We start from the raw sequence: 13,850 nt of genomic DNA, 5'->3' as shown, positions 1-13,850 counted from the left end.
ATAATGTAATGATTACAGAGATACAGGAGGGTAATATACTAATAGAGGGGGTAGAAGAGGATAATGTAATGATTACAGAGATACAGGACGGTAATATACTGATATATGGGGTAGAAGAGGATAATGTAATGATTACAGAGATACAGGAGGGTAATATACTGATAGAGGGGGTAGAAGAGGATAATGTAATGATTACAGAGATACAGGAGGGTGATATACTGATAGAGGGGGTAGAAGAGGATAATGTAATGATTACAGGGATACAGGAGGGTAATATACTGATAGAGGGGGTAGAAGAGGATAATGTAATGATTACAGAGATACAGGAGGGTGATATACTGATAGAGGGGGTAGAAGAGGATAATGTAATGATTACAGAGATACAGGAGGCTGATATACTGATAGAGGGGGTAGAAGAGGATAATGTCATGATTACAGAGATACAGCAGTGTAATATACAGATAGAGGGGGTAGAAGAGGATAACGTCATAATTACAGAGATACAGGAGGGTAATATACAGATAGAGGGGGTAGAAGAGGATAACGTCATGATTACAGAGATACAGGAGGGTAATATACTGATAGAGGGGGTAGAAGAGGATAATGTAATGATTACAGAGATACAGGAGGGTAATATACTAATAGAGGGGGTAGAAGAGGATAATGTAATGATTACAGAGATACAGGACAGTAATATACTGATATATGGGGTAGAAGAGGATAATGTAATGATTACAGAGATACAGGAGGGTAATATACTGATAGAGGGGGTAGAAGAGGATAATGTAATGATTACAGAGATACAGGAGGGTAATATACTGATAGAGGGGGTAGAAGAGGATAATGTAACGATTACAGAGATACAGGAGGGTGATATACTGATAGAGGGGGTAGAAGAAGATAATGTAATGATTACAGAGATACAGGAGGGTAATATACTGATAGAGGGGGTAGAAGAGGATAATGTAATGATTACAGAGATACAGGAGGGTAATATACTGATAGAGGGGGTAGAAGAGGATAATGTCATGATTACAGAGATACAGGAGGGTAATATACTGATAGAGGGGGTAGAAGAGGATAATGTAATGATTACAGAGATACAGGAGGGTAATATACTGATAGAGGGGGTAGAAGAGGATAATGTAATGATTACAGGGATACAGGAGGGTAATATACTGATAGAGGGGGTAGAAGAGGATAATGTAATGATTACAGAGATACAGGAGGGTAATATACTGATAGAGGGGGTAGAAGAGGATAATGTAATGATTACAGAGATACAGGAGGGTGATATACTGATAGAGGGGGTAGAAGAGGATAATGTAATGATTACAGAGATACAGGAGGGTAATATACTGATAGAGGGGGTAGAAGAGGATAATGTAACGATTACAGAGATACAGGAGGGTGATATACTGATAGAGGGGGTAGAAGAGGATAATGTAATGATTACAGAGATACAGGAGGGTTATATACTGATAGAGGAGGTAGAAGAGGATAATGTAATGATTACAGAGATACAGGAGGGTGATATACTGATAGAGGGGGTAGAAGAGGATAATGTAATGATTACAGAGATACAGGAGGGTTATATACTGATAGAGGAGGTAGAAGAGGATAATGTAACGATTACAGAGATACAGGAGGGTGATATACTGATAGAGGGGGTAGATGAGGATAATGTAATGATTACAGAGATACAGGAGGGTAATATACTGATAGAGGGGGTAGAAGAGGATAATGTAACGATTACAGAGATACAGGAGGGTTATATACTGATAGAGGGGGTAGAAGAGGATAATGTAACGATTACAGAGATACAGGAGGGTAATATACTGATAGAGGGGGTAGAAGAGGATAATGTAATGATTACAGAGATACAGGAGGGTAATATACTGATAGAGGGGGTAGAAGAGGATAATGTAATGATTACAGAGATACAGGAGGGTAATATACTGATAGAGGGGGTAGAAGAGGATAATGTAATGATTACAGAGATACAGGAGGGTAATATACTGATAGAGGGGGTAGAAGAGGATAATGTAATGATTACAGAGATACAGGAGGGTAATATACTGATAGAGGGGGTAGAAGAGGATAATGTAATGATTACAGAGATACAGGAGGGTAATATACTGATAGAGGGGGTAGAAGAGGATAATGTAATGATTACAGAGATACAGGAGGGTAATATACTGATAGAGGGGGTAGAAGAGGATAATGTCATGATTTAAGAGATACAGGAGGGTAATATACTGATAGAGGAGGTAGAAGAGAATAATGTGATGATTACAGAGATACAGGAGGGTTATATACTGATAGAGGGGGTAGAAGAGGATAATGTAATGATTTAAGAGATACAGGAGGGTAATATACTGATAGAGGGGGTAGAAGAGGATAATGTAATGATTTAAGAGATACAGGAGGGTAATATACTGGTAATATACTGATAGAACTCTGAAACACTGCTTACATCTCAAGTTTAATCTTCAAACAACAAAAAAACCCACTTTGCTAATGTTATCAGCACTTATTTACATTGATGCATTGTGGGAAAATAGTCCACCAGGTAAGGAGTGGTGATCAGATTATTAACTCATACACATTTTATATTTATATATAACTTCATTTATTACACGTGATGAAGGTTCCTCTACCTCCTCATATTTCTTTAGTTTTTGGGTGATTTTCATACAAGCCCAAAAAAACAAAACAACCTGTATTGAAATGAGAAGATGCAAATCAGGACGAGCAGGTGTTGTTGAACGTTCAGCCTAAAGCAACAGAAGAACTCATTCAGTTTCAGATTACTAATGATCTGATTTTTCACACTTTAGCTGCTGATCATTTTCTGCTACAATACTTTGTGGACTCCTGACCATAAACGTAAACGTCCTGTTCTAAACCATCAGCATAAATACACAGTCGCCTCACCCTGGTTTTTCTGGGAGGACTTTTCACAATGCTGGATTTTGTCGTCCACTCAGTATAAAGAGCTTTTGTGAGGTCAGTCACTGATTCTGGCTTGAAATTGTTGCTTCAGTTCATCCCTAAGAAAGCACTGGGCAGGTTACGTCATCTTTAATGATCTTGCTTTGCATAAACTAAGAGAGGTTCTTTACAATTATACATTGTGGGAAAATAGTTCATCAGGTAAGAAATGGAGCTCAGATCATTAACTCATACACAGTTTATATATTCTTTTATATTCTACCCCCCTCCTCACATGTAAAGTGACCAGCATTTAATTCCAGGTTATTTTGTTTTTACGGGATTTGCATGGAAAGTAGAGCTGGGCGGTTCCTGAATCACCCGGGTTAATGATTCCAATCTTTGTTCTGAATCAGGAATCACGAGTCCAAAATCTTAATTAACCCAGATCCTGTGAGTTATCTGATTGGCTGCTGCTAAGTACAACCCCAATTCCAATGAAGTTGGGACGTTGTGTAAAACATAAATAAAAACAGAATACGATGATTGGCAAATCCATTTCAACCCATATTTAATTGAATCCACTACAAAGACAAGATATTTCATGTTCAAACGGATAAACTTTATTGTTTTTTGCAAATATTCACTCATTTTGAATTTGATGCCTGCAACACGTTCCAAAGAAGTTGGGACAGGGGCATGTTTACCTCTGTGTTACATCACCTTTCCTTTTAACAACACTCAGTAAGCGTTTGGGAACTGAGGACACTAATTAAGGGCCTGTGGTAGCCTAGTGGGTAGGGCTTTGGGCTATCAACCGGAAGATTGGCGGTTCAAATCCAGGCTCTGCTATGTAGCCACTGTTGGGTCCTTGAGCAAGGCCCTTAACCCTGTCTGCTCCAGGGGCGCCGTAAGTTGGCTGACCCTGCACTCTTACCCCAGCTTCCAACACCAGCTGGGATATGCGAAGAAAGAATTTCATTGTACTGTATATGTATATATGACAAATAAAGGATATCTTTCTTCTTTCTTAATTGTTGAAGCTTTGTAGGTAGAATTCTTTCTCATTCTTGCTTGATGTACAACTTCAGTTGCTCAACAGTCCGGGGTCTCCATTATCGTATTTTGCGTTTCATAATGCGCCACACATTTTCAATGGGAGACAGGTCTGGACTGCAGGCAGGCCGGTCTAGTACCCGCACTCTTTTACTACGAAGCCACGCTGTTGTAACACGTGCAGAAGGTGGATTGGCATCGTCTTGCTGAAATAAGCAGGGACGTCCCTGAAAAAGACGTTGCTTGGATGGCAGCATATGTTGCTCCAAAACCTGTATGTACCTTTCAGCATTAATGGTGCCTTCACAGATGTGCAGGTTACCCATGCCATGGGCACTAACACCCCCCCCCCCCCCCCCATACCATCAGAGATGCTGGCTTTTGAACTTAGTGCTGATAACAATCCGGACAGTCCTCTTTGGCCCGGAGGACACGACGTCAATGATTTCCAAAAACAATTTGAAATGTGGAAATTTGCTCACGTAGTTCGGGGACGCTCCCTTTATACCCAATCATGACATTTACCTGTTTCCAATTAACCTGTTCACCTGTGGAATGTTCCAAACAGGTGTTTTTTGAGCATTCCTCAACTTTCCCAGTCTTTTGTTGCCCCCGTCCCAACTTCTTTGGAACGTGTTGCAGGCATCAAATTCAAAATGAGTGAATAATTGTGTGGCATGGGCACAAGGGGCGACAAGGGAACAGTCTCAGAAGTGTGGGAAGGCACACCGCCAACCACACAGAGATGATTCACCTAAGCTACAAAGTTTTATTTTATCTTAATATTTCATTATTTTATCCGACAACACCACCTTGGGAATTTCACCCCAGGAAAATAATACCAGTAAAACCAGCAGCACAGAGGTACGTTTGAAATTTTAAAAGAGACAGAAGATCTGGTTCAATTGAGCTTTACTAAATGGTTCTTTTCTCACAATGACAATACACATCAGTACTAAAATACGATACAATTTAAAATCTTCAAGTATTATTATAACAGAGCCTAACATACAGATCTACAAATGAAAACAAAAAAAAACAATTAAGCAAATCAGATATATTGGTTAGGCAAATTCCTGCACTATGTTCTATTTCTTTAAACCGCTAATAAAAATCACACACTACAAACCCCCCAAAATAGTGACAATTCCACCAGCCAAGTATTACAAAGATACAAGAAAGCACTACCAATATACCTGATCAATATCAAAATAGCAAATAAACCAAAAAAAAAAAAAAAAACCAATTATTAAGTTATAATATGCAAAAAAAAAAAGAACATTAAATGACGATCTGTTACAAATAGACTCGAGCTAATTTCCAGCATAGACAAAACAGCAGTGGATTCGACACCAAGACTCCGTCCTTGGTACCTAGAGCGCCATCTAGGCCCACCAGAAGTGGCTCCAGTATAGGACCTGATCACAATACATGATAAACAACAATGAGCAATAAGTTACAATCAAATATTTTAAGCCCACAGCAAATAAATGTACGTACTTTTATACACACCCGTTATCGAGAACGCCAATCAACATGCCTAAACAGGGGTACCCGCCATGAATCTCAACTCAATAAACTTTATATGCAACACGATAAAAACCTACCTTATGACCAGCACTGCCCACGACGACCCCAATTAGCCGCTCAGAGACCAATATACTGAGCATGGACTGTTGCTAATAAATAGCGGCAACCAGGCACCAGAACAAAACCACACCCGTATTCAGCGAACACGACTTCTACGAAATGTCCAGGAGCACAAAACCCACGCCGTACGACCCAGCACAGGACAGAAAACCAGCACAAACACCAAACACCTACCTTATCTTTATACTCACCTGTGCTAATAAGCAACACCGGCGCACCAAGGGGGGGGGGGGGGGGGTGGAACGTTGGGGGTGCTCACCCACACTACGGTGGCTGCCACAACCAACATACTATAAACGGTAACGCCCAGCTCTACCGGTTACATTCACAAAAAAACATTAAAGTTTATCCTTTTGAACATTAAATATTTTGTCTTTGTAGTGTATTCAATTGAATATGGGTTGAAAAGGATTTGCAAATCATCGTATTCTGTCTTTATTTATGTTTTACACAATGTCCCAACTCCATTGGAATTGGGGTTGTAGTTTAAAGTGTTAGAAGTTAGAAATTACAAAGTTAAAATTGCTAGAATCATTTGTAGAATATTTATGTAAAATTGTGGACAGTAAAAAATGTTTTATTTATCTAAAACCTTATACACTCTGCTCTGTTTCAGTAAAATCTATTATTACATTGAGTTAAATGATTTAACAAAATTATTTCACTATAATAATCATAATAATACAAAAAAATAATAAGGGTAATAGTAGTAATTCTACAATAAAACACTTCCAACAGAAGTGAGTGAGTGATTGATGTAAATGAAATAATGAGGTTATAAACAAAGATACAGGATGTGATTAAATGTGTCACTACACTGATTAATTTCTAGTGTTGATGATAGTAATTTACATTTAATTTACAATTGTTCATGTGGCCATTCAGCCTCAGACGGCAGGCAGAGCTGAGATTCGATACGATGTTCTCGAGATCCAGCTCTGGTTCCAGCGTGTGTTTTTACCGCTGCACCACCTGAGCGGCTTTTCCTGTAATTTTAAAGAAGTTTTTTTTTCTGCCACTGTTGCCCTTGGCTTGCTCAGCAAGGGTTTTTGTATCTGTTGGTCCTGGATTCTGTAAAGTTGCTTTGAGACAATGTTTATGTTAGAAGTTCCACAGGCTCCCCTCTGATAGCTTTGGCGACATCTGGTGGAGCTGAAGGTAACAACACCCAAATACCAGCCAATAGATCGCTCCTTTGCCTAATTAGGCACACCTGCTCCCAATTCACTCCTCATCAGCCAACAGGTTATAAGCCCCTGGTTTCTTCCCAGCCACTACCAGATCGTCAATTGCTGTCAGTCTGCACACTGCTCTGTTATCTTGGATTTTGTGAACGCTTCTTCATCATAGTGGTTACCTCCTGCCTTCTACCTGGTTCCACACCACCTTCCTGTCTCCAGTGCTCCTGCCGGTTCCTCCTGCCTTCAACCTGGTTCCACACCACCTTCCTGTCTCCAGTGCTCCTGCCGCTTCCTCCTGCTTTCAACCTGGTTCCACACCACCTTCCTGCCTCCAGTGCTCCTGCCGGTTCCTCCTGCTTTCAACCTGGTTCCACACCACCTTCCTGTCTCCAGTGCTCCTTCCTTCTACCTGGTTTCACACCACCTTCCTGTCTCCAGTGCTCCTGCCGGTTCCTCCTGCTTTCAACCTGGTTCCACACCACCTTCCTGTCTCCAGTGCTCCTGCCTTCTACCTGGTTTCACACCACCTTCCTGTCTCCAGTGCTCCTGCCGGTTCCTCCTGCTTTCAACCTGGTTCCACACCACCTTCCTGTCTCCAGTGCTCCTGCCGGTTCCTCCTGCTTTCAACCTGGTTCCACACCACCTTCCTGTCTCCAGTGCTTCTGCCGGTTCCTCCTGCTTTCATCCCGGGTCCATACCACCTTCCTGCCTCCAGTGCTCCTGCCGCTACCTCCTGCTTTCAACCTGGTTCCACACCACCTTCCTGTCTCCAGTGCTCCTGCCGGTACCTCCTGCTTTCAACCTGGTTCCACACCACCTTCCTGTCTCCAGTGCTCCTGCCAGTTCCTCCTGCTTTCAACCTGGTTCCACACCACCTTCCTGTCTCCAGTGCTCCTGCCAGTTCCTCCTGCCTACTTCCCAGTTCCTTTTCCTGACTGGTCCCCCTGCTGCGGCTCCCCAGTCCCTCACACATTTAGTATTTTTATTTTGATATTTGATCTTCAATAAACTGTTAACTCTGCTTCTGTGTCTGTGGGTGTTCACCTCATGGTTCCTAACAAACCTTTATTGGTGTAGTGCCAAACCTAACAGTTTACTGTAAAAAGTGCTGTATAAATAAATTTAACTTGACTTTTCACCACTTAAAAGAGGTTTTGGCACAGAGGAGACTGAGTGATTCAGTTTTTATTTTGTCTCGTTCTTCCTGCAAACACGTCTTAAGATGTGCAGCAGTGGAACACAGCACTGATCCCACAATCTGCTGAACAGAAAAAAAAATCAGAGACTTCAGGTGGATTGTGGTGGTTCTGCTTCCACCAAAAGCTGCTTTCTTACACAACAAACTCTAAACCCTTGGTGAATTGATGATTGTTTAACTAGCAAAGAAATTACGTTAACTAGATAATAAACATCTTCAACTTGTTACAATCCATAGTTTCTGTTGAGCTAATATTTGTGAATGTTATCACAGTGTGAAGCTCATTTTTGAGGAGTTTTAAATATTCATGATTCTGTATGGTGATAACAGAAGATTTATTTCATCAACACCATGAAACAAACAAGTGGTGGACAAAGTTACACAACACACCAGTCCAGTCTGGTCATTTTGACCCCGGAGCATGTTTAATTATCCAAAAGATGGATGGATGGATGGATAGATAGATAGATGGCAGATGGATGGATGGATGGATAGATGGATGGATGGATGGATGGATAGACAGATAGATAGATGATGGATGGATGGATGGATAGACAGATAGATAGATGATGGATGGATGGATGGATGGATGGATAGATGGATGGATAGATAGATAGATAGATAGATACTTTATCCTGTAGGAAATTATTTGTCTCCAGTAGTTTAACAAAGAAGAGAAAACTTAATACAAATACAAAATAGGGTAAGTAAGTAAATAAGGTACATTTATACAGCATATGGTATGCAACCGAATAACAGCATGTGCAAATTGTGCATCTGGTACATGTGATAAAAGCAGCAGTGTATCTATTCTTATAAACAATATATAAAGATATATAAGAATAAATATAGAGATAAGGATGTTGTTATAGTAATAAATATCTACAATGTATCATTTATGTACATATATGTGTATATAAAACAGAATATGAATAGAGATTGTGTATCTTGTAACATACATCAACTTGATGCAACCTGGACACATCATCAGTGATGTTACCTGGGGTCACGGAGTGTTTCGGGTCTTTCGAACATCATACACTCTCACCCAGGCGACCCAGCTGGGGTTGATCGGGCCCCAGCTTGCGTCCAGGTAGCGCTACCCAGAGTGGTAGAGAGAACAGAGTGGCGACACTCCCATAGGGAACCGTTGGAAAGGGGGCGGGACATATTTTCTGTGCAGCTTCCGGGTTGTGGAGCTCTGTATAGTTCCAAACAACCCATAGAGCCCCATTCATTTTCACCACTTATCAAGCATTTTTAGCTGTTTGTTGCCTTTTTTTAAAAAAAATAATGAATTTGATGTCATTAATATACTTAATACTGTTATTGTTTAGCATTTGCTCCGCACTAAATGTTACATGTTTATGTTAATTAATAGGTATAACTGAATTTAGCTTAGTCAGCTAAGCTAAATTATTGACACTAGAGTCTTTTCACCTAAAATTGATTAATTAAAACATTAATCTTAAAACATCAGAGTCATAATAAATCATTATACTTTTACTTTCATTCTTCAGTACATTTGAAGGTAAATTTACTTTAGTACTTTAGTGGAGGTAAAGAGTATTTTTACTTTTATTACTACTTTTACTGGAGTAATATGTTACCTTGGATATCTCTACTTCAACTCAACTACATGGTTTGTGTACCTTGTCCACCACTTACATTAGACAAAATGAACGTGTGCATATTAATTATGAATTAATTCATGTATTACATGTAGGAATAAATTATTACTTACTCCTGAAATATGAGATGAATGAAGCTATTTCCTGTACCTGCACTATAATGTTAAATGTACGGTAGTGTGTTTATGAATCTGTTCATTCAGTGCAGGTAAACCTTATGAATCCAGCCACATGGCTTAGTGTTTAACCAAAATGATTATTATTATGAATCCTCAGGAAAGTGAAGGGAGATTAGTTCATGTAAAAAACAAAACATAAAAAACTGTCTAATCTCTGTACTGTATATTGTTTATACTACTTAATGATATGGCATTATGTAATGTATGCTAATATAATGTACTGTGTGTTAACAAGAACGACCTATTAACAAGTCATTATAAACATCAATCTTCCACTTTATACACCAAATTGACATTAAAGCAGATGCAGTAAATGTAAAGGCAGGTGAAAATACCCAGAAATTGTACAAATGTTTATTATTTAGCGTTTAATATTTCACTCACTGCTGCCGGTCCCATATGAGAACATGACGGCGCCAGGTTTGTTTGGAACTATTGGAGGTTACATGAACCACGTGACCGCGTGGCGGCGAGATCAAGGAGTGTCGCAACTCTCTCTATCTACGGCTCTGGCACTACCCCACCCACGGCTCTCCTCTCCTTATCCACAGCCAACTTGAGGCAACTTCTGCTGCCTCAGTGACCTCCTTAATGGCCCTTCGCTTACTGGGCCCTGTGATGCCCAAGATGTTGTAGGCCCTGTAGAGAGACTGGCCAGTAAACCCTCTGCATCCCACCTCAATAGGCTCACACCGTGCTTGCCACCCGTTGTTCCGACACTCCTCCACTAATTCAGTGTATTTTGTCCTCTTCCTCTCGTTGGCCTCCTTGATACGGTCCTCCCAGGGTACAGTGAGTTCCAGGAGAACGATCTGCTTGGAGGTCTCTGAGATAAGTAGCATGTCAGGCCGCAGTGTTGTGGTGGCAACCGTTCCTGGGAATTTCAGTTGCTTCCCCAGGTCAACTTTCAACTCCCAGTCTTGTGCTGTTGTTAGCAGGCCAGATGAGGTGGCCCTAGCCGTTGCAGTGGCCAATTCCACAGCTGATGGTGTTTGCTATGACCTTCAAGACTTGGTCATGGCGCCAACGGTAGCGCCCCTTGTCCAGGGCTTTCGGACAGCAGCTGAGGATGTGTTCCAGGGTCCCCCTCTTCAGGCACAGGTTGCAGACTGGTGCCTCCACCAATCCCCAGCTGAACAGGTTGGATGGGCTCGGTAGTACATCGTAGACAGCCTGGATCAAGAATCGTATACGATGGGGCTCTGCTCTCCACAGTTCCACCCATGAGACTTTGCGGTCCACTGCATGCTCCCATCTTGTCCAGGCTCCCTGCTGCCGCATTCCAACCATTCTGCTGGTGCGTTCCTCCTCTACTGTTGCCCGCACCTCTTGCTGCACCAGTACTCTCCTGTCCTTCCCCTGCGTCTTATCGTAGCGCCACGTTGTTCCGCTACCGAGGCCAGCTCTTCCATGGGTCACTGCTCCCACCAGTGTCTTGTGCCGTATCCTTGCCTCAGCCACATCCACAGCCTCTGCTGCCCTCCACCTCCGCCCTGTCCTTACCTCAATCCCAGCCTGGGAGACCTTCGGGTCCTCTGACTCTATGTATTGCAGCACCTCCCTGGGACGGCTCACCTTGAACTCCTCATTCAGGCTGCTGATCGGGAGCTTCAGCTTGTTGTTCTGTCCATACAGGGCGATGTTGCTCAGGCTCCGAGGTAGCCCCAGCCACTTCCGTAGAAACCTGCTGACTCTCCTCTCAAAGCCCTCGATGGTGGAGATTGGAACCTCATAGATCAGAAGGGGCCAGAGAATTCGTGGGAAGATGCCGTGTTGGTAAACCCAGGCCTTGAACTTACCAGGCAGGCCTGACTTGTCCACTGCGGCTAGCCAGGCTTCCAGCTCAAGGTTGGTTGCACGAATGGCTGCCGTGTCTTTCAGGCTGTGATCAAACACCTTCCACAGGCTCTTTACTGGTTTCTCAGAGATTGATGGTATCTGGGTATTGCCAAGTGTGAAGCGGAACTCGTTGGTAACCTTTCCTTTCTTCAACACCAGGGATCTGGACTTTGCTGGCTTGAAGCACATCCCAGGTGGTCATCTCTTCCAATCCCTTCAGGATCCACCTGCTCCCTGGGACGTGTGATGTTGTCACCGTCAGATCATCCATAAAGGCCCTAATGGGCGGCTGGCGGACACCGGACCTGGTGAGGGGACCTCTACACTGGACCTCTACAGCCTTCACCAGCATGTTCATGGCGAGTGCGAATAAGATCACTGAAATAGTACATCCAGTGATGATCCCCTATATTTTATATCAGATATAAAATATGTCAGACATTGGTATTTACTATAATTACTAGGTGGAACTAAACTAGGTGCATGTATGTGCATCTACACAGTGCATGAGTGATATGTCATGACAGCGTGCTTTGTGCAAATTAATTTTGCACATTTTACACAGGATATACTCATCTTCACATCATCAGAACAAGGAAGAACAAGGAAAGCCCAGAAACAAAGAAGTATGTGTACAGAGGGTGTGTTTGAAAACCTAGTGAGCTGCCCTGCTGTTTTCCTCCCCACACAGGCAGCTGCCTCAGTAGAGAGGATTCTAATAACTCACTGACTTATAAGGCAAGTTATTCAAACGCGCTACTCAGACAGTGATAACATCTGGTTTCGTGGTGGCACAACGCGCTAGCATGTCAAATAACATCTTCCTCTGTTTACCAAAAACGGATAAACTGTCCCAGACGAGCCCAAACTTGCAAATAAAAACACTTGTACAAGTTTATGCAAGTTAAAAATTTATAATCATTTATTTACATTTGAAAATAAAAAAATAAACCAGCCACTAGGGAACACATGCCAGTGTATCTTTTGTGCCGGTCCCAAGCCCGGGTAAATGGTGAGGGTTGTGTCAGGAAGGGCATCCGAAGTAAATCACTTGCCAAAACTAACATGCGAGTTCATCTAAGAGATACCATACCGGATCGGTCGAGGCCCGGGTTAACAACGACCGCCACTGGTGCTGTTGACAAACAGGGTGCCGGTGGAAATTGTGCTACCGTTAGTCGAAGACCGTGAGGAGGGAAACGTGTCAGGAGACAGAAAGAGAGGAGGAAAGTCAAGAGTGTAGGACTGAGGGTGGCAACTCTAAATGTGGGGACAATGACAGGCAAAGGTAGAGAGCTGGCTGACATGATGCAGAGAAGGAAGGTAGATGTTTTATGTGTTCAAGAGACCAAGTGGAGGGGCAGCAAGGCTTACAGCATTGGGTTTAAACTGTTTTACCAAGGTGTGGATAGAAAGAGAAATGGAGTAGGGGTGGTCTTGAAAGAGGAGTTAGCAAAGAACGTAGTAGAGGTGAAAAGAGTGTCAGATAGGGTGATGTGTCTGAAGGTAGAGGTAGAAGGTCTGATGTTGAATGTTGTCAGTGGTTATGCTCCGCAGGTTGGTTGTGAGAAAGAGGAAAAAGAGAAGTTCTGGAAGGATCTAGATGAAGTGATAGAGAGTATTCCCAGGGAGGAGAGAGTGGTGATAGGAGCAGACCTAAATGGACATGTTGGTGAAGGAAACAGAGGAGATGAGGAAGTGATGGGTAGGTTTGGTGTCAAGGAAAGGAACCAGGAAGGACAGATGGTGGTGGATTTTGCCAAGAGGATGGAAATGGCTGTAGTCAACACTTATTTCCAAAAACGGGAGGAACATAGGGTGACCTATAAGAGTGGAGGAAGGAGTTCACAAGTAGACTACATTCTGTGTAGAAGAGGAAACCTGACGGAGATTGGGGACTGTAAGGTTGTGGCAGGGGAGAGCGTGGCCAGACAGCATCGGATGGTGGTGTGTAGAATGACTGTTGTGGTGGAGAAGAGAAAAAGTGTCAAATCAGAGAAGAAGACCAAATGGTGGAAGCTGAGGAAGGAAGAATGTGGTGAAGAGTTCAGAGAGGAGCTGGTAAAGGCTCTGGGTGGTAAGAAAGAGCTTCCAGATGACTGGGCTACTACAGCAACAGTGATTAGAGAGACAGGTAGGAAGGTACTTGGTGTGGCATCTGGACAGAGAAAAGATGATAAGG

At 42.4% G+C, this 13,850-nt stretch overlaps 1 pseudogene; it reads right to left on the bottom strand.

Moving 5' to 3' along the window:
- Window positions 1-10,344: 10,344 nt before the first annotated feature.
- Window positions 10,345-12,745, bottom strand: LOC134303214 (uncharacterized; annotated as a pseudogene).
- Between the last annotated feature and the right edge of the window lie 1,105 nt (window positions 12,746-13,850).

This window comes from Trichomycterus rosablanca, chromosome 2 (assembly GCF_030014385.1).
Source record: "Trichomycterus rosablanca isolate fTriRos1 chromosome 2, fTriRos1.hap1, whole genome shotgun sequence".
Classification (NCBI taxonomy): domain Eukaryota; kingdom Metazoa; phylum Chordata; class Actinopteri; order Siluriformes; family Trichomycteridae; genus Trichomycterus; species Trichomycterus rosablanca.
This window is presented reverse-complemented; position numbering and strand designations above follow the sequence as displayed.